Source organism: Sceloporus occidentalis, unplaced genomic scaffold (genome assembly GCF_023333645.1).
Source record: "Sceloporus occidentalis isolate IW3139 unplaced genomic scaffold, rSceOcc1.0.p SCAF_2, whole genome shotgun sequence".
Taxonomy (NCBI): Eukaryota; Metazoa; Chordata; class Lepidosauria; order Squamata; family Phrynosomatidae; genus Sceloporus; species Sceloporus occidentalis.
In genome coordinates, this window is record NW_028316982.1 from 212,178,235 (window position 1) to 212,200,737 (window position 22,503).

Below are 22,503 nucleotides of genomic sequence, written 5' to 3' on the forward strand. Positions count from 1 at the left end.
ATTTCTTCTTTCCTTGTTTTCTTAAGGAAAGTTTAAGGACCACTAATATGGACTGAAAAATAACTAAATATGTTTAGCAAAAAGTGACTCATGGGGTGCCATGGGGTTCTGTCCTGGGCCCAGTGCTATTTAGCATATTTATCAATAACTTGGATGAAGGAATAGAGGGCATGCTTATCAAATATACAGATGACACCAAATTAGGTGGGGTAGCTAATACCCCAGAGAACAAGACCAGAATTCAAAATAACCTTAACAGATTAGGAAGCTGGGCCAAAACTTAAAAAAAAAATCAGCAGGGATCAATGTAAAGTACTAAACTCAGGCAGGGAAAAAATAAAAATAAAAGGCACAGATATTGGTTGGGAGACACATGGTTTGACAACAATACATGGAAAAGGGTCCTGGCAGTCTTAGTTGACCTCAAGCTGAACGTGAGTCAACAGTGTGGTACAGCAGCTGAAAAAGATAGTATGATTGTTGTTGTGTTGGGAGGTAGTCGGGCGAGTGAGAGGGGATCAGACCTCCTTCACCTCCACGTGGCTTCTTCCTCAAGAGGAAGCTGCACAGAGTCAAAACCAAGAAGGCTGAGCTCTCCACTGCTACCCCTCTGCAAGACTTTATCATAAGGAAGGCAAAGCCAGGATGGCCAGGCTCAAGCATGAGCAACCCACCCCTGGGCCTTGGCTTCAGAGCTGACCTCTCCTTTCCACCACCACTGTCAGCCAAATCTTCCTTTCTCTTCCTCCTGAGAGACAAAGCAGTCTGCCTGCCCCCCTCCCCTACTCAAAGCTTTAGACAGTGGCTAAATGGAGAGATGGGCTTGGGAGGCTGCCTAGGACTTGCCTCTTGCCCAGGGTCACCCTACTTGGGGCCACCCACCCTGTTCCCTCGAGAGGTGCCTATTTCAACTGCAAGGCTAAAGGGGACACTGAGGAGGGGGTGACTGGTGAGGTGGCAAAGATAGCCCTGGCAGTGGGAGGATTCTGCACCCTTGCATGGATGGCCCCAGCATGCACTCCTCTGGATGCCCTCCCCAAAGTGAGTCCCTCTCATGCAAGAAGAGGCTGTAAAAGGCTGATGGTGGCTTTTGGAAGCCCCACAGCAGAACCACAGGTGCTTCCAAGGAGGGCCAGGCTAGCCCTTCCTTAGCCTCCATGCAGCTTTCTCCTCACAAGGAAGTTGAATGGAAAAGCCGGGGTGTGTGTGCTTGCCCCTCCTCTCTTCCACTGCCTTGCCTTCTTCCTCAGGGAGAGAGCAATGGTATCAAAGGAGAAGGAGAAGCACCATGCCACCCACAGCAGGACGAGGGCCCCATCAGATATCATCCCTCTTCTGAGGTGTCACCCGGTGCGGTCTGCACCCCCTGCATTACTCCAGTGATGCTGCTGGCTGGAGCTTTTCAGTTCTAAAAATAAATGTGAGAGAAGCAGAAAAAAAGTGGAAATAAAATTCTGTTGACAATGTTGTGTGAATGGCCTATACAAAGTGAATATATAAAAGAGTATTAATTATCCAATAAGTATTGAATATCGTAACACACTAAAATTTTACTTATAAAAACACCCAAACTTTTGCATCTGAAAAACTAGCACAGAAACAGAATTCTTAGCCTCCTTTCTCCCCAGTATACTAGCATTCTATTTAAAGGGGAATTTCTAATTCAAAGAGAGTCACTGACCACCCCACTTATATTTCCAGGAAAATATTAGCATATGCTTTCCCCTGCTCCAAAATTTTTGAACTGAATCTCATGAAGAAAATAAGGAAATTAGAAAGGAGATAAGAGAATGCAAAGCAGAAATTTACTAGGTTAGAAATTGAATTGGACACAGTCTAAACCTCCCTAGCAGCATATCAGATAATTGATAAAGAGCTTTTATCTGTATCTATTTTGATTTTATAAACCATTGTAAATCCCAGGGTTAGGGAAAATGGTGGCACAAATAGATTAAATAATCAACAATAATAATTTAAAATATAGTCAGAAACTAGCTGGGAATGGTTGGCAATATTAGTAAGTCTCTGAAAGAAGTGGCTTAGAATATGCCATTCAAAATGAAATGCCATCCAAGTTGTCTTTTAGACAGCTTCTGTTTAAAAGAGTCTGGAGCCCTGTGAAGACAGAGAATGTTATATAGATTAAAATAAGTCAGGAGTGTGCCCACACTTTTCCATGCAGGGATTTATCTACAAAAAATGTAAGCATGACAACTCAGTCTCTGAGGCATTTGTACATAAGATTCATACATTTAATTTCTTTTTTAATATTGATGCATTTAGAACGTATGCACACATACTTACATCCTTTTGGGTAGGTACAACAAGAAGGTGTTCTCACCTGACAGAATTCATATTCACTGCCATACATATGGCCTACATCTGCATTGGGACTTGTTGCCATGTAAGTTTATGAAAGTAAAATTAGTAATTAAAAAACTTATATTATTGAGGTAGATCAGCTCCTCTTTCTTCTACTATAGTTAGTAATCTTAATCCAACTGCTTTACCAGCTAGTGTATTGAATACCCTGGGTTTATGTGAGTACTGACTTACTATCCAGCAAATGAGTCTAGTCTAAATGGGACTAGAAACTGCATATAAACTGGTGAAGTCAATCAAGTTAGATATTTCATGTTTCCTATTTTGTTTCTTTTATATTTGAACAGGGCTTCATTTAGGCCTAATAATGAATATCATGAAACACTCAACAGGGCAAGAATGACAATGTGAAATTTAGAATTCAAAGACATAGCTGTGTTAGTCTGAAAAATCAGTGTCGCACATTTAAGACTATTTTAAATAAAGATGATGGTAGCATTAGTTTTCATATACTTGAGCCTACTTCCTCAAATGCATGCACGCGAAACTTAAGAAAGACAGCTAGCACACAGTCTACTAACTACTAGCACATGGTCCTATTATGTGAACAGTTCAGGCAGTACCAAGCATTGAAAATTATGCCACACAGATGGTTGCCTAACCTGAATTCTGAAAAATTCAGAAAATTAAATAAGTCCTTGACAAATTCCTTCTTAGTTCAGCTAGGGCTTTGCTAAAACACCTCTCCTGGCATATACTGATACAAAACAGAAGCATCACATGGGACTGTACTACTTCACATGGGAATCGATAGACTGAATAATTTTCTCCAAGCAAGCAAGCAAAATTTTGCACACAAAAAATTGCCATCTCAAAAGGAAAGATACTTCCTCCTTGATGTGGTATTGAAGAACAAGACCGCATTCTAAAGATCAGTAACTATATAATAACAATATGCAGCCAATATTAGTGAGGTAGGTTGACTCCAAGATGTATCAACTGAAGAACAATAAGATAGCTTCCAAAAGTTCTTCCACCCATGTTCAAATCCTTTGTTCTCATAAGCAATTCGCAAGTATCTGGGGGAATCAACCAACCATGCAGAACCCCAAACATTTGGGTTATTTGAATGCTCCCCTAGCCACATGAGAAATTTGTGTTGGAGAATAGCTCTCACAAAGCTGGAAAGGCACCTGCAAACCTCTGATGGGATTTTTTTGTTGCCACAATTCTGGGATTTACATTTTGGTGTTATATTGTGCAGGTACTAGCTTTCCTCTATTCAAACATAAGCATATGTTATCCGTGAAAATGTTTTCGAAGTATTATAGGTATGGAATACAACAAAAACACCAACTATACCAGATGAACCTAGAAGGGAAACGTATAGGTTACCAATGGAATTCTGTGCATCTGTACTCAGAAGTAAGATCCACATTTAAATAAGTATAGGAAAACAAACTTGGCTGTTATATAATTAAAGACATGTATTATTCTTTCTCAAATATCTGTGACATGTACAGATGCACAGAGGATAACCACATCATTTCCAATAAGTTGTAAATGAAATAGCCATGTAATAGGGTCTATTTGAGCATCAAAAGCTTCAGATGATAATTTATGTACATTTACAATACAGAGTTTGTTTTATTGGATTAAAAAGATGATGAATTCCTTGATGGTTCAAGTGTGCTCCAAGGAAAGCTAGAAGGTTGTACAGTTAACTCCCAGGGTGTAACTCTAAACCATACAACCTACTACCTCAACCCGGATGCACACAGCTTGCAAAGTCTTCTTATCTTCTGCACCTCTCTGAAATATGGCAGAAACTTACCATTCATCAGATTCCATTATGTGTGGTATGAACATGACAGGATCAGTGAGGATGTTGAGGTATGTTCCAAAAATAATGAAGCCTTTTCAGATTATGGGGGTATTTATTTATTAATTAAAATATTTATATCTCCCCCAACATCCAAAGCTTACAGGACAACACGTAATAAAAATAATTTAAAAACAATAAATAACTATAAAAATAATTGAAAAGACTAAAATATATTAAATCATTAATCACTTAAGACCAGACAATTTGAAATTATATCAACCATAGTACATGCACAAATTGGATAAAATCAATTATAGACCAAAGGCTTTAAAAAGCCATGTTTTGACTTGACACTGGAATGACCCTAGTGTTGGTGCTAGGCAGGTCTTTGAGGAGAAGGTATGCTCAATGCACATTTTAAAATGTGTACAAAATATTTAAATTAGGGGAGGGCAACTGCAAAATTTTAGAGGGCCACATTCATCTTCCAGGAGGTCTTGGAGTATCTTGCCCTGTTATATCTAGCTCTGTAAAAATCAATCAGTCAATGTATGTTTTGGCCCCAAACACCCTCCAGATGGTATGGGGGCATTTTCGCCATGTTTTGGGGCCATTATGGGTCAACTTAGGCTCAGGAAAAGTTTTTTTTTTCCACAACAGGAAATGAGCAGAATTCTATTGCTATTCACTTCCCATTTCAAGAAAGGCCTAAGCTGATCTGGACCCCCCATAATGGGAAATGCCCAATATGTTCCCTGTTTTTCCCCAGGAGCCCCAGGGGGTCTCCAAACATGGTTAAAATATCTTCCACACAAACAGCCCTAGAGATAATTCTGGCAAATTTAAATTTAAATTTTAAAGCAAATAAATTAGCTTTGAAGCCCCAAGGACCAGCTCTGCCTTTTGCCCGCCTCTGATTTAAACAGAGCCAAGTTGCATACCTGCCCAAACTGTAGGGCCACTTCACACTACAGAGAAAAGAGGTGTTTGCCACACATATCCCTACAATGCATACCACAACAGTTAGACTGTGGAGAAGGAGGCATAGCAGAATGGAGTACCTAACTATCATACACATCATCCAGGATTTAATCTCATCTTTTTCATTTTTTAAAAAGTTCAAGGCAATAGTACAGATCTTTCCCTATGCCCTAAGAGAGCTGCTGCCAAACCAAGCTGGTACTTTCCTTGATAAGTCTGACCTCGCCTGGAGTTAGAAGCTTTCCAGATTCCTGATTGAGATGCAATATTCACAAAGGCCTCAGCCACTTACTTCCCTGTAATCCATTCACATTTTTATTTAAAAAATACCTGCCTTTTAGAAACAATTAATGGGATCTGCCTGTTGGGTCACACATGGATATGCAGCAAACATTTCTTTTTCTACATGATGTGAAATTATATCCCTTCTTTGGGTTGATAAAGCCAGTGCCATTTAAGAACTTGTAAATAAATATTTGCAGGATTGTAGCCAAGGGCTACACTCCAGAGACCTGCTGTCAGCCATGGAATTGCCATAGCAGTTCCCCTCCATAGGTGATAACAGGAAAGTCAAATTATCTGTGCAGCTCTCTTTTGACAGGTTACAGTCAGTGTTTTTTAATCCATCTCCATTTCTTAAGTATGGAAAAGACTTGTGGGAAAAATATAAACATGCTGTATTGTGCTTTCAAAACAAAAGTAACTGAACAGATAAAATAAAATTACAGGAAAATGTGCTCCATGCATGCATAATGATGAAGATAAGGTCAGAACTTATGTATGGGGATGAGAGAGAACTTGAGAATAGTTACCCCAAATAAACTTGCTATGTACACTTCGGTCAAATCACCATAGTGACACAGACCCATAGAAGCGAGCTTGTGCATTATACTTCACCACAAGATCGGATCTACGGGTTTATGCCAATTGGCATCAGAGTTTAGCATTGTCTTTGAGATGAAACAGCATGAAAATAAGTTAGAACAAGCCATTGCTATGCATTTCTGTTCATAAAAAACAATAACTTAGAAATTCACATAATAGAAATGATAAGAATCCTATTTAGATTATTCATATGTTCAAAATGTTCAGAAGCTACATATAGCAGTTAACAGACTTGTATGGAAAACCTGTTGCATAATCATATGTAGCAACTTGTAAAGGGTAAAAAAAACCCCAAAGCTATGAAAATGTGATTCTTTTCTTAATGATTAAGCAATACGTTGCAAAGAATGAAATACTGTAACTGAAAAGATATCATGCAGAAAGCCCAAGCATCTATATTAAAAACTTTGGTGGGTTACAGACCGCCGCTTTGCGGTGGTCTGCCGCCGCCACCACCGCTGCTTGCTCCGTGTGGGAGCCGCAGCAGCCACACCACGCGGCTCCCGCACGGACCGAAAAAGAAGCTCCAAAATGGAGCTTCTTTAAGCGGTTCCTCTATGATGTCGCAAGGCGCCAGGGGTGGACTCGCGACATCATAGACGCCGCGACACGTGCAGAAGCACAGCGTCCGATACGTAAATATGGCGGCGGCCGTGTGGAACGGCCACCACCATATTGTACATACAGAATACGTACTAGGGTTAGGGAGGTGCGGAAGCACCGCCCCTTCCTAACCCTAGTACGTATTCATTACTTACTAAATGGCGGTGTGTAACCCGCCTTTGTACTATTCAAGAACCTATGTTTAAAAGTGCAGTATGCTTATTCAAACTGCATAAAAGTGCTCCAGCAATAACAATGTATAGAAACAACTGCAACATTGTGGGCCTAAAAAAAAGCTTCTTAATAGTTTTTTCCCCCCAAAACTAAAATAAAATAAAGGACATTGTCCTTTTTAGAAAACAGCTTTCTGTACTAATAGGAGAAGAAGCACACAGACAGTGAATGAACAATCCTATTTGTAAAAACCTAAGTACTGATATGAAAGACACACTTGACAAAGAAATGTACATTATTAGTAAAGAGATATTTCAACAGTGACATTACATCATCTGAGCCAAACATTCTAGTTTTATTGATACCAATTAATCAGATCACTACTATATGGCTAATTAATTTTATTAGCTTAAATATTAATGAACCAGGCTCATTTTTTTTTCAGTTCTTGGGAAATTCAGTAAGAAAAGTGACCCACTGTTACATGTTCAGGATTATCTTTGTGCAAATGGCTGGAAGAGTGTTTTTGTTCTTGATTTTAGGTCTAAATCCAACTGTTACACTTAACTAGAGGAAACTCATAAAATCAAGAGGTTTTATGTAAGTGTTGGCCTATCATTCAGTACTCTGTATGGTACTTGTAAATGGAATTAGACCTTAGTTTCAAGTAATACAAGCCAGTGATTAGGTTCTTTGGTATGTCAATAATTATTTAATGTGCACTGCATTTTAAACATTTCCTGCTTCAGAAAAGAGCATACTAATGTTGTTGATTTTTTTAAAAAAATATTCTAGTTGATTCAATCTTATTCCCAGAAATGTTCTTCTAACAAATGATTGTTATAATGGACTTAAAAGTATTGTTTATAAGATTTATGGATTATGGATATAATCTGATGCTTTCACAGTGCAATTTTACACATGCCTATTCATAAGCAGCCCCAGTGGACAACTGTGTACAAGATTATAGAAGCACATATGTAGTTGAGTCATACAGATATCTATCATACAGATAGTCAAAGTTTCTACGAACATCCACCTCACTTACTATGGCTGACAATATGGAATATTCTGTGGGTTTTGCAAAACGCACTGTATGTTACAGCTGTTGTGAAAGTATCATGCTTAAAGTTACTTTTATCTCTTTAAGAGTGCAGTTCTAATTTGATAGATCTTGTTTTTTCCCCCAACATGAATGAAACCAGGTTAATTAAATGAATACACTGAGGAAAAACAAAACTACCAATAGCTATATATTTTACTGTAATATATGCAACCATTGAATTTAAAGATTTATAATAAAATTTTTAATAACAGAGCTAAACAATCGAGTCATTATTTTGTTACCTTCGTTCAGTTCTTTCGGGGCCATGTTCTTCATGTTTTCCACTTTTCAAGTTTTCATAGCACTGCAACAATATTAAAAAACTCAAGATCAAAACTGTGTACAATACAAGAGAATATCATACCAGTATAAATATAAGTATATATAAGTAAAAATAAAGCAATCTGACATTATAGTTGTGATGCTCCCCAAGAGCTTTTTCCCAGAATGGTTTAATGAGATGGCAATCTAAACAAAAATTCCATTTGAAAAATAAACACCAAGAAAGATGCTTTAAAAAAAAAAGACAAAGCAAAGATGGACAAAACATTGATTTTTGCATGTGTAATAAAACTGAAATATGTGCTGCTTAGAAATGATGATAATAGTGGGTTTTTTAAAAGAAATGTGTCTTGAGATTACTCTTGAAACTATAAAACATTTAAATGTATTGATCTATCTGTTTACAAAAATGGTTATTCCTTAGTCTATGAAACAACTGCTTTTCCATTACAATAATGTGAACTATTGGCATATTTGTTGTAATGTTAGTGTGCAATTATTTTATTGGAACAATTAAGAAGAGAATGCACAATGATGCTAATTAATGATTTAGTACTAAAAATACAGATCCCTAAACATCTCAGAGAGGCATTTACCCGAGCAAGATTCGACCAACTTGATACCATGGTAAGACATGGAAGATTCCAGGGTATCCCTTATAATGAACGAATTTGTATTTGTGGGGATCATGAAATTGAGGATCTAGCACACATTTTGTTTAGTTGTAATCTGTACCAAGTAGAAAGGGATCAATATCTTCATCCCTATATTAAACGAACAATATACTGGGATACCCACATCAGAACATCATACTTTATGAGTGGACAAGATTCAAAAATCTCTATTGCCACAGCTCGGTTCCTTCATAAAGCATCGCTGTTGAGATCTAGATATGTGGGAATGATTGGTGTTAATTGTAAGGGGGATGAACAGATTTGACGTATGTCGACGGATATTTTATGTTACTTCTGCCTCCCATTTCAATTTCAATTCCAATTTTAATTCTGTTTTATTCCTTATGGTAACTATGTTACATTTTACTGTTTAATTGTTAACTATTCTATTTTATCTGTTTACTAGTATATTTTTTAGCATATACTGTATATCTTTCGGATATATATATAAGCTGTATACAAGTAGTGCATGTTCTGGTCTTGGTGCACGCTTAGGTTATGCATATGTACTTATATTGTATGGAGGTTTATTGCACCTAGTGCACTATATTTACATTTTATATATAGCTTTGTGATACTGTTTTTTATTATGTTACTAGTATTTTGAAACGGCCCTTGGGCTACTCAATAAATTGTTTGTTTGTTTGTTTGATTTAGTATAAATCCAAGTGAAAGATGTATATTTGTCAAATGTGAAGGATTTTCAATTGAGAGCTTCCCACCGTTCTTTGCAAAGAACAAAGAGAATGCAAAGTTCATTCAGTGCATTGAAATCAATATCTGAAATTTTATGAAAAACACTGTTGGAAATATTTCTTTTTCTTCTACCTGGCACATGTTGCCTGTACACCCATAACTTCTACACATACCATTTGAAAAAGGTATTATCTATTTTACATCATGAAGGCAGACTGAAGCTCTTTGCTCAAAAACAAACAAGCCTCATAAGTATGGAAATACTTAAAGAAATTTTGCACTTATTTCAGAAACCATTTTCCAGTCTTGCAGCCAAAATGAATTTTAATTAGAAATATTTAGGTCATATAGTGGCAAAACAATTTAAAGGAAACTTATTGCTGGAGTGGCTTCAGCTTTTAATGCAAGCAGTAACTTTGCATAGTCTCTTTGTAAACAAACATAGAACATGTTGCTCACATTTCTCTCTCTAACTATTCTTGGATGAGTGCTCCTATCCCAAACACCCAAAAATAAACACTGTTACTAACTGGAAAGTTCTAATTTTGTGAGAAACTTTCATGTGCACCAATGGGTTTATAGTTTTGTTTTGAGGTACTGACTGGAATAAATATCCATTCTATCATTTTCTTGGAGCACGAATAACTATCTAAGAAAATTAACTTTTATTCTTTAGCAGCCAGCATATATAACAAGTGTCATAAAGAGAGCCAAAGTTTATACTGAACACATGTAAGACAAGAGGTCTTTACACTACTTCAGCACTTTGCTAAGAATACATATGGCCCACAGTTAAGCATAACATTCTTGGACCTCTGTTTACTTTTGTATTTTTAGATGTATTCATGCATGGCTGCAAGAAAAAGTTCTTTTAAGCATTATGGTCAGTTAAAAGTGAATACACAAAAATTTCAGCTTACAAAGAAGGAAAGTAAAATCTTTTTTTTTTTAAATATCCTATACCTTTAAAATATTTTATCATTCAATGCAACACATTAATTAAATCACAATTTTGTTGTATAAATCAGTCATTTTATCTTATTTAGTTATGTCCTAAGAAGCCTTAAGATCTCTTGATGGTCCTTGTTGTCCAACCTGCCAGCTGCTTATTAATTTTTGTGCACAAATCAACTGCCTTTCTTTGCAAACTCAGACTTTGTATCTCCCTAGCCTTCTGCTACAGCCAGAAATAGAAACCAGAGTCTCATCTTTTTTGTTCTACTTGGAATTCTAAGCACACATTACTGCGTAAAATCTGCACCAATCCTCGTGACAAATGCCTGTGTAGAACCAGAAGCAGGAGAAACCAGGGAAAAAAGTCCTTGAGCTCCTGTGTTGATTTCATAAATGAGGATTGCACAAATCTGCTGAAGCAAAGGGGCAAAAAGGCAGGGTGCCAGTTGGTTACAGTCTGCTTGCAGTGATCTCATATTCAATGCTGTTGCCGAGATTGCTTAGCTGAAATGCCTGTTCACCAAAGCACTAGAAACCTTTATTCTTCAGGCATTCAGAACAGTTGTCCTATACTACCAAAGGCTTCAAACTGCCTGTAAACAATACTGTCACCCTTTTTAGTACTTGTACTTTCCTAATGTGTTTGCTAAACATTGCACACTCTGTTGAAGTTTTCCTTGCTTTCCCTCATGTCTATTAGGAGAGATAAGCAACAGACTGTATCAGGCATGAAAGGGGGCAGCCGCTTGGGGGCCTGCCAAAAATAAAGAAGTATAAAGGCAAAGTTGTGTTTCAAAGCTCAATTGCTAGCCAAGTCTGGTTAGAGTAAATTATTAAGATCCATCATTTTCTGAGCCATGTAAGAAATAAAGGAAAAGATTGGGGGGGGGGGGGGTATGCTGATATGGCAAAGGCAACTATTCTCTATTTTATACCCAACGTTCAGCCCACTTTTCATTGAATTAGCTGAAAAAATGCATCACCTTTGGGGGCTGGGAGTCATGGTAACATCTACCTGGTAAGCTGCCCACTTTCTCTGCCCATCAACCAGAGGCAAAATTGTGCTGCCTAAACACAATGATGAATAGGAAAGGGAAGAGTTGCCCAAAGTGAATCTGATGCTTAGAAAGATTGTTCATTTGCACAGCTCTGTCTTTTTGTTAGGGGTGGTATGGGGTGAAGAAAGAACCGAGTAGGCAAGGCAGGATATTCTTCTAAATGTAGAAGTTAAAAGCCTGGTAAATAAGCTGTATCTCAAAATATATGCCACAGCATACCTAGATGCATACAGAAGTGAAAACGTTTTTATAAAATGCATTCTGCTTGAAAGAAGTGATTGCTTTGTATTTTCCTCTAGATGTTTCCCTTCTTACCACTCTGTGTGTGTGTATGCATGTGTATGTGTATGTATGTGTATCAATTAGAAGTTTTCCAGCTATTTATAAAATTGTTTCTTCTGTCAGATTCTGATTCTGACACATGGGCACAAATTATAGTTCTCTATAACCATACCACAAGGAACAAGATTTATGGCCATGTCTTCCCTTAGTTAAGATGGGTTGCAATGGCTTGTGCATTACATTAAAGCTACAGAGCTGTTTTTTTCAGTAATCTGCCTGTTGCCTAATAATGTTAACCAGGGATGGTGAACATGTGGCCTCTGAGGCCTGGTTTGTGATTCATGATTCCTCCTTGGAGACCTCAAAGCCCCCTCATTCCCCAATGTTTTCAGTCCCCAAGTTTTCTTCAAGGAAATCTTTTTTTTTTTTTTTTTGCACTGCAAACCAACATCAAATAATGAACAAAAATAATGAAACCCCACAAAAATGTGAAGGGTTGACTCCCCCTGACTATCCCCAAAATATGGGAATGGATATATTTTGGTGAAATCCCCAAACTGGACATGATGCTGTCATTTTTGCCAGGAGCAGCCATGGGGCCCAAGGGCAGAGGGATGAAGGACATTGCCCCATGTCACCCCCATAGTTTTCCACCCTTGATCTAGTCTGTAGGTGATATTTTAAATAAAGGGATTAATTTTTTAAATTTATTTTATTTGTATCCTGACTTTCTTCCAGAATAGGAACTAGGGCTGCTCACACTGACTTAAGAACAAAGAACATTAAATACCGAAAGTCTTTAAATACTGGAGGAAGTAGTTGTGACAGATGTGCTCCTTCACTTCCTTATCTTCTATGAGGCTCAAGGCAAAGTGGCATGATCTTACTTCCAGTAAAATCTCTTTTTTTCTGCCCAAATTTTGGGGATATGATAAATACTGAGGCCTGAACTGTAACCCCTTTCTTCTATTTAGCTATGGTATGGATCAAGACAGGACTGTTAAAAAAAGAAAAGAAAAATTCTTGGGAATCCCAAGATCCCAGTGAATAGTCTTTGAGCCCTTAAAACTTTAAACATTTTTAAGATTTAAATTTTGATAAATAATTCAAACCAATATTGTCCACACCAATAGGACTCAAATATGGAAGTCTGTCCTTGAGTATTCCTAAATATTTCAGCCCTTTTTTATTTCTCTTCTACTAATCTTCTACTATTCAAAGTATAGTTTACAGTTCTCAGTTTGCAGGCAAGCAATTTGTAAATAATACAGGTTGAGTCTCTCTTATCCAAAATGCTTGGGACCAGAAGTGTTCTGGATTTCAGACTTTTTCAGATTTTGGAATATTTGCATATACTTAATGGGATATCTTGGAGATGGGGCAGAGGTCTAAACACAAAATTCATTTAAGTTTCATATACTCCTTATGCACATAATCTGAAGGTAATTATAATTATTTTTAATAATTTCTGCACTGAACCATCAGAAAGGAAAGGTGTCACTATCTCAGCCATCCATGAAAAAAGTTTTGGATTTTAGAGTATGACTATCTTTGGGCATTACATTTCATAAAAATGACTTTTGCAACCTCTGCTTAAAATGCAGAAAACAATTAAAAGCCAGTGTGAGGGGCAGAACTGGTTGGTTTGAAGATAAAGAATATTGAGCAGTTTAGGATTGGGATTGTATAGATCATGAAAAAAATGGATCGCTGTTTTTTTAAAAAATGAATGTACCACATTTTATCATCCTGATGCATAACCTGTAGCCAGGATAAGAGGCCACCATTAGTACACAATATGGAGAAATAGAGTGGTTTCCAATTGGCATGGCGGTCAAACAAGGCTGCATCTTATCACCTTGTCTGTTTAATTTGTATGCTGAATGTATAGTGCCCAAAGATGGATTAGATTCTAAGGAAGGAGGTGTGAAAACCAGAGGAAGGAACATCAACAATTTAAGATACAGTATACAGATGACATCATACTACTAGCATAAAATAGCGCACTTGGAATGACTACTGAAAAAAGTCACTGAAGAAAGAGTGAAAGCAGGTTAACAGCTGAATATTAAGAACATGAAATAATGACCAGAGATGATTTTGAAAACTTTAGACAAGGAAATACAAAAACCACAAAACAAAATTCCCAAAACAGTGATATCTTTATTGGACCAACCAAAATGCACAAAATACATATTCCCATCTTTTGAGTTCCACTTTTTTTTTTGGTCAGTCAGAGGTGTTAAATATTATAAAGAAGAAAAAATATGACAATGTTAGTTTAGACAATGGCTTAGGTCCAGATTATTTGAGAGACCGTATCTCTCCATACAAACCTGCTAGAGCCTTAAGATCTTCTGGGGAAGACTTTCTCTTGGTCCCTCCACCACCACAGGCTCTCCTGGTGAGGATAGGAGAGAGAGCCTTCTTAGTAGCTGTTCCTGCCCTCTAGAATGCCCTTCCACAAAAAGCAAGGCTGCCCCCCTCCTTGCTGACCTTTCATCAGCAGGTAAAAATGGCTCTATTCAGGCAGACATTTAATGTGTAGTTACGGGATGGGTTTTATATGGCATGAGTATTGTGATTTTATTGTGGTTTTAATATTTGTAATTTTATATTGCTTTTATCTGATATTTTAATTTTTTAAATTATTTTTAAATAATTGTTATTTTTAACAAATTTTTAAAATTGTTATTGTGAGCCACCTTGGGTCCCTTCAGGGAGAAAGGTGGGATAAATAAATAAATAAACAAACAAACAAAGACTACTAAAGTAGGCAATCAAATGTTCCTATACCTTGGCTCAGTCATTAATGAAAATGGGGACAGCAGTCAAGCCATCAGAAGAAAACTAGGATTTGTATGGGCAGCTATGAGGGAACCCCATAAGGTCCCAAAGTGTAAAGATATGTCCTTGAATGCCAGTCAGGACTGTCCGTCCTATTTTATTTCCAATTTCTATGTATGGTTATAAAAGTGGAACAGTGAAGAAATCTGATACAAAGAAAATAAACTCATTTGAAATGTGGTGCTGGGAGAGAGTTCTGCAGATAACCTGGACTGCCAACATAACAAGTAAATGGGTTCTTGAGCAAATGAAACTTGAACTCTCCCTAGACTGTGACTATCATGCTTTTGATATATCATGAGAAGACATGGCTCAATAGAAAAAACAATAATGCTTGGTGAGGTAGAAGGAGTAAGAAAAGAGAAAGACACAATTATAGTTGGATTGATCTAATCAAGGAAGCCAAGGCCCTGAGTCTGCAAGACCTGAGTAAGACGTTGGAGGCAATACACAATATACAAAAGAGATTAGGGAATGAATTATATTTGGAATGAGGAGCCATATGAAGACAAACCCAAATTCTAAGAAGTGAAGTGGAATCTGCAATAAAGCAAATAGGGAAAAATAAGTCACCGGGAACAGATAATATCCCAGTTAAACTGCTACAGTGCCTACAGACAGATGCATCTTTAGTGTTAACTGAAATATGCCAACAATTATGGAAAACAAAATGGTGGCCAACAGACTGGAAATGCTCGATATACATAACAATCCACAAGAAAGGAGATACAAAAGACTGCAGCAACTATAGAACAATAGCACTAATCTCACATGCAAGCAAAGTAATGCTCAAAATTCTGCAGTACAGACTCCAAATATACATGGAGAAATTCTAGAGGTGCAAGCAGGATTCAGAAAAGCAAGGGGCACTAGGGACCACATTGCAAACATGCAATGGCTAATAGAACACACCAAAGAATTCCAAAAAAGAATCAGCATGTGTTTCACAGACTACAGCAAAGCATTTGATTGTATAGATCATGAAAAATTATAGAAAGCACTCAAAGATATGGGCCTGTCAGTACATCTGATAGTCCTGATGAGGAATCTGTACCAAGGACAAGAGGCCACAGTCGGAACAGAATTTGGAGAAACAGAGTGGCTTCCAATAGGAAAAGGGGTCAGGCAAGGCTGCATCCTATCACCTTACTTGTTTAATTTATATGCTGAAAACATCATAAGAAAAGTAGAATTAGAATCTGAAAAAGGAGAAGTGAAGAGGAAGCAACATTAACAATCTAAAATATGTGGACAACACCATAATATTAGCAGAAAACATTCAGGAATTGGAATAAGGAAGGTCAAAGATGAAAGTGTAAAGGCAGGTCTGATGCTGAACATAAAGAAAACAAAAATAATGACCACAGAAGAAATAGGTAAAGTCAAAGGTATTCCCTGTTGACAAAGTTGTCAAGTCATGTCCAACCACAGGGGATGGTGCTCATCTCCATTACTAAACCGGAGAGCCAGCATTGTCAAAGACTACTCTGTGGTCATGTGGCCAGCCATGATGGCACAGAATACTGTTTACCTTCCCACCGGAGTGGTACCTGTTTATCTACTTGTATTTGCATGCTTTCAAATTGCTAGGTTGGCAGAAGATGAGACTAGTGATGGACACTCACCCTATCATGGGGCACCCAGGCCTCAAACTGCCAACCTGCTGATACAGAGTCAGCATCTTAACCACTTCAGTCACCACATCAAATTCAATCTAGAGAATAAGGAAATTTTGGCCCTGTACAGAAAGGCCAAAATAAAGCTGTTTTGGGTCACTTTGGAGGTATGCTGTTTAAATGATGCATGTGTCCTTAGAGTCCGGAAGCTGTGCCAAAGCCATGCACCAGTCCTAAGTGACCTGAAGCAGCTTTATTTTGGCCTGTCTGTATGGGCCCTTTGTTAAAGAATTCCCATATGTAGGAATGGAGACTGCAGTCAAGAAATAAGAAGACTAGGAATGGGAAGGGTAGCTATGAAGGAACTGGAAAAGATACTGATGTGCAAAGACATACAACTGAGCACTAAAGTCAGAATCATTCAGGCCAATTACCCAATTCCTAATTACCATGTAGGGATGCAAGAACTGGACAGTGAAAGAAGCAGACAGAAAGAAAATAAACTCAATTGAAATGTTGCGCTGGATAAGAGTACTTAGGATACCATGGACAGCCAAGAAAACAAACAAATGGGTTCTTGAACTGATCAGACCAGGGCTCTGTTTGGAAGCTAAGATGACTGAGTTGAGACTATCATACTTTGGCCGCATAATGAGAAGGCATGGATCACTGGGGAAAAAATAATGCTAGGAAAAGTAGAGGGTAGAAGAAAGAGAAGAAGACCACAAACCAGATGGATAGACTTCATCAGAAGGGTTATGGGCAAGGGATTGCAGGATCTGGACAAGGCAGTGGAGGATTCTTGGAGATGTCTCATCCACAAGGTCACTATGAGCCTGTACAGACAGACCAAAATAAAGCTGCTTCGGGTCACTTTGGAGGTATGCTGTTTAAATGATGCATGTATCATAAGAGGCCAGAAGCTGTGCCAAAGCTACACGCCAATCCAGGGTGAAGCTTTGGCGCAGCTTCTGACCTCTTAAGATGTGTGTCATACCTCCAAAATGACCCAAAGCAGCTTTATTTTGGCCTGTCTGTACGGGCCCCAAGAGTCAGAACCAACACAAGGGCAGCTAACAACAACTCCTGGCATTCTAGTCCAGTGCTTAAACAAATACATCATGCTGGGTCACAACTGTATAATTATAAATACAATGATCGTATCAGAGTTTATTACAGTAGAGTCCCAATTATCCGACGTAATGAGCGGGCTGATAGTCGGATAGCCGAAAATGTTGGATAATCCGGAGGGTCCAAGAAAAGCCTTGAAATCACTATGAATTGCAAATGTATTGAAGTTTTACTGCAGTAACAGTAAAAGTAACATTGCAGTAACATTACAGTAACAACATTACAATGTATAAACAGTTCAGTCCTCTGAAAATGTAAAGAAATCACTGAGCAGCGACGTCGGATAATCCAGAATGTCGGATTATCGAAGGTTGGATAATCGAGACTTTACTGTATACTCTTTGCTAATGCAGATCTTATTATTATCGTATATCATATATAGAAGTGGGTCATGCAACAACCTGTCCCATTTCAAGACTCTATCTTCTCAGAAAGGTGAGCTTTGACAACGGAATATGCTTGAGAAGAAACAGCTTTATAGGCACAGTTCTGGCTGCCTGATAAAAACAAACAAACAAACAAACAAAACTGAATCCTCTTCTTCAAATGCATCCCTCCTCAGGTGGGAGTTTGCTCAGAAGCTTATTATGGATGACTGAGAAAGGATAATTTTCTTAAAGAATTTTAAAAGAATGCTGTTAATCTGCATCTTTCAAAACCTGTCCTCTAGTGAATGGCTGGTGCAATTTTTGCAAGATAAGTATTGATGCTAATTCCCTGAATATGGAATCAGAAGAAATAATATTGATATTACTGTAAATTGAAAGGTGAATGTTTGTTCATAAGTTGACAAGTGAATGTTCATAAACAGTTACAAATGTACAGGTTGACTAGACACTTTACACATAGCCTGTTTCACATAAAGAAGCACTGGAAGTGTTGGAGATATATAAATATGAGAGCAATTTTGTAGATTGACTGCACGATAGGATGTATACCAACCCCTTGAATTTCATACCTTGGCAAGGTAATGTACAAAAATTCCAGGTAGTAAGTGAAAGTTGTGTGGGAAACACAGAAAATGCATGATTCCATGTACATGCAATGAAGCTATAGACATTATCCCACATTGGCTGGAAGCTACTGACTGGAAAATACACACAATTTCTGGTTTATGTGCATACTTTCAGTGCTTTATGAATAGGAATGTAAATCTATGAACAATTTTTAAAACTCATGTTGATTGTTGTATATGCACAGCATACAACTCAGTTATGGCTTTCTGAACAAAATTGATGAGGTTTTGTTTTCTTTTACTGAAATCTCAAAACAGAGCTCCATCTTAGTTCTGGAACCACAAACAGTGCACCTGTGTGTGCATACACAAGAAGTATTTATAGGTTGTTTCATTCTTTTGGTATTTTCCACATAAATACTTCCAAATGTCCTTACATTTTTAAAATTGTCACAACAGTAACTTCTTTCCTGTTTTGAATTAGTACTACTATCAGTTGTCAAACAGTAGGAATCTCTCCTCTCCCCAAACTGGCCCTTTAATATGTTCTTAAGAAATGAAAACATACTTACCTAGACAACTTCTCTCTGATTATTTTTAGTGGCCTCTCAGTTCCCAGACTGTTTATACATCATAGCAATCATTTTACCATCTGTACTAGAAGGAGCTGGTTTCAAACACATCTTATTCAATTTCTCTTCACAATAAAGTGTATGGGATGTTTTTGATTTAACCAGTTCTAAAGACTCCAGGGCTCAATAATAATTTTAAAATTAAAAAGATGGAGGATAGCAGAGATTCCTATTGGATGCTTTCAGAATAGCGTAGATCAAGAGAATGCAAGCCTGGTGATATTTTACACTTCAGTTTAATCCCTGACCACTGGACATGCTGGCTAGTGTTTATTGTAGTTCAAAAATATATGAAGCACACAAGGTTCCTTACATTAAAAATTCACTGCCCCCCCCCCTTTTTTTTTTAAGGGAATAGGACTAGTAAATCTTGATGCAAAACAAATTTTGGATGGTCGACAAACTATTTTATTTTAATTAAAATATATTGTGAAATACTTTTGGTTGTCCATTACAGTTTGAAATTATAGTGAAAGCAATATATGGTCTTGAGGAAAGCAATGAAAAAACGCAATATTTGCTAACAACACAGAAAGGTCTTTGTATCGATTTCAGGCACAGGTGTTGGCTTTTTATTTCTTTATTTAGAAGATTTCTATACTGGTTTAAATCTTTAAAAAAAACCTACAGTGACTCACAATAAAAGCTGATACAACAGAAGCTTACTTGAAAGAATGGAGTAACAAAAACAACAAAATCCCTCAATAAACGTTTATTATGTTTGCATGGATACAATGCTCACCATTCTTTATAAAGAAATTCTGGGTCCTTTGGAATGAATTTTCTGCAGCTTTAGAGATATGACCAGGATTAGAAACTACTAAATGGATTGTTTTACAACAGTGTAGAATTTAGGCTACATTTCCTCCACACTGTTCTGTTTTTCTTTTTAAGCTATATCTTGCAAACAATGGTTTCAGTCTCCCAGAATTCTGCTCTGAACTGAAAGGCCTTTGAGTCTGTGGGGACTTCCATGGACAGAAGTTGATTTTCATGAATTCTCCCTTCCCTGTTGTTTCTCAAACACCCTCCTGCATGGGAGCAGAATGAAAAACAGGAAGAGCATAAGTGGCTGTGAAAGGACCAGCAACAATTGCAGTACTTCCATTCTTCAACATAGGAATAACAAGTGCTTCACCGAGTTTGCAACCTCAGTTTAAGTAACACATTTTAAAATTTTTAAAGTTTACATCCAGTGGACCTATCCCAACTACATCATCCAAGTAAGAGCAAATTCAAGCAATGTTCTCTGCATTGTGCCTTGAAAAGTCTTCATAAAATAAAGAGTGGTCTTTGTTCTTGTGGGTAAGAGTGTAAAAAGCCTCTGAGTACTCGGTACAGATCCATTAGATGACACTGTTCAGATGCAATGGTGCTAGAGAAGCACAATTTCTTTGCTGCCACCTTTGCCATGGTGTAGGCTTTCCAATAGGTTCTAGCCCATAGTCAGTCAGTGTTGCTTTGAGTCGTCTGCCATTGTCACTCTAATCTCCTTGTCACTTGCTTCATCACCACTAGCTCCCTAGTGAACCAGGGGCTCACTTGGTTCCACTTCCTGGGAGGTGATGCTTAGGAGTAATTGTGTCTGCTGCCCTAGCCATTTTCCTGTTCTAGAGATCAGCCAGAGCTTTGACAGGATCATGTGCCAAGGCAACAAGAAACTGCCCAAGAACTGTCAGAAATCCATATTGGCCTCCTACCCCTGCAGAGGCCCTCAGTTCTAGTGAGACTAATGATAGTGATTAATCCATGACAACAGCACTACAGAAAGTTCCTCCACACCCAAATCACCATCATCCCATCCAGAATATAACACCATTCCAGAGTGTGTTCTGCCCCATAAATGGGACCAGATATGACTTGGAACAGCCTCATGGTTGTCATGGTAGACATGAACGCCTGTGCTGCTGCTCCTGACAAAGTAGTCTCCATATAGACGTTAAAGTCCCCCAGTACATAACCACTGCTGGACTCCAACCATGTGACCAAGACTGTTGAGCAGCAGCATAGGTGGTACACCAACAGAATCCCTATTCTGTTCTGGCCACCCTCCTTCAAAAACAAATACTTGAATCCAGCATAGTGTGCTATGGGGCATCTGGTGAGGGAGATAGAATCCCAATAGACCACTGCCACTCTGCGTCTCTGCCCACCAGGCCTCACCTACTGCTATAGAGTACCCAGATGGTTAACTTCCCACTCACCCCCAAGCTTCATCCAGCCAGGTCTCTGTAATACAAGCCAGGACAGCCTGCTCTTCCAGGATCAAGTCCTGGATCAAGTATGTTTTTCCATTCACCAACCTGGCATTGAGCAGCAGCATTTTCATCCTTGGAGGTCTGCTGCCAAGACTATGTGAAGTGGGGGAGAGCTTGTGTGGGGCGGAGTAACCAATATCCTGGAGCTATATAAAAGAGTTTAAATTTCTTACTTGCTTTGATCTCTTTTAAAATTGTGAGTGATATTACTTCTCTAAAAACTGCTGTTTTCAGAAGCACAAAAAAGACTGATATAACATTTTTGAGAATGCTCCAGCAAATGGATGAAAAAAATAATATCACTGTCATTGTTTAAAATGTAATTAGCTCTAAACATAAAGAATATGTAAAATAATTACCACCTTCTGGAAGTTGCTATCTATTTGCCAAGGCAAATGACTCACAGGTACAATAAATACAGGCTTGCAAAAGGTGCCGGGGGCTTGGTTTCTGTAACTAACTGTATGCTTAACATAGTAACTTCTTTTTCTTTCTGTAGGTAAATGTAGCAGACATGTAGTATAGCATAAACTTTGTACTGTAAAGGGATTAAATAAATGAACATCAGCATCTCTGCCAGAGAGTAGTCAACAGTGTTGCCAACAAGCCTCGAAGATAATTCCCAGAAATGTTTGTCCAAAACCCGCTGAATCCCCCCAGATCACACGGAATATTCAGATACAATTCCCGGCAAATTCCCATAATGTTAAAATGGCAGATGTTTTGCAAATAAACATAAACATAATTGAATAAAAATAATTGTAACTTATTTCAACTCTCAAAATCACCATTGAACCAAACAAAGAATCTTTCAGTCCTTTTATGATATTTATTTTGACATGAAGGGGGTCCAGGAAGCTTTGTGCCAAATAGAAATGTGTTTGGCTGCAACCGCACTGCAGAAATAAATCCAGTTTGACACCCTTTTAATTGCCATGGCTCAGTGCTAGGGAATCCTGGGAATTCTAGTTTTGGGAGACATTTAACCTTCTCTCTCAGCAAACTCTGGTGTGACAACAAACTACAATTCCCAGAATTTCATAGCACTGGGCCATGGCAGTAAAAACGGTATGAAACTGGATTGTCTCTGGAGTCTGGAGTGAAAATGCAGCCTGAGTTGGGTCCAAGACACACTGCAGAAATAATCCAGTTTGAGACTGCTTTAACTGCCCTGGCTCAGTGCTAGGGAACCCTGGGAAGTGTAGTTTTGTGAGAAAGAGCTC

At 38.0% G+C, this 22,503-nt stretch overlaps 1 long non-coding RNA gene across 1 annotated transcript in view; it reads right to left on the bottom strand.

The window, feature by feature from the left end:
- Nucleotides 1-22,503, bottom strand: part of LOC149319668 (uncharacterized) — a 91,061-nt gene that overhangs the window by 25,998 nt on the left and 42,560 nt on the right. The window contains exon 2 of the long non-coding RNA XR_016279888.1: nucleotides 8,138-8,199. This is a non-coding gene — a long non-coding RNA (uncharacterized LOC149319668). The remainder of the gene's footprint in view (nucleotides 1-8,137; nucleotides 8,200-22,503) is intronic.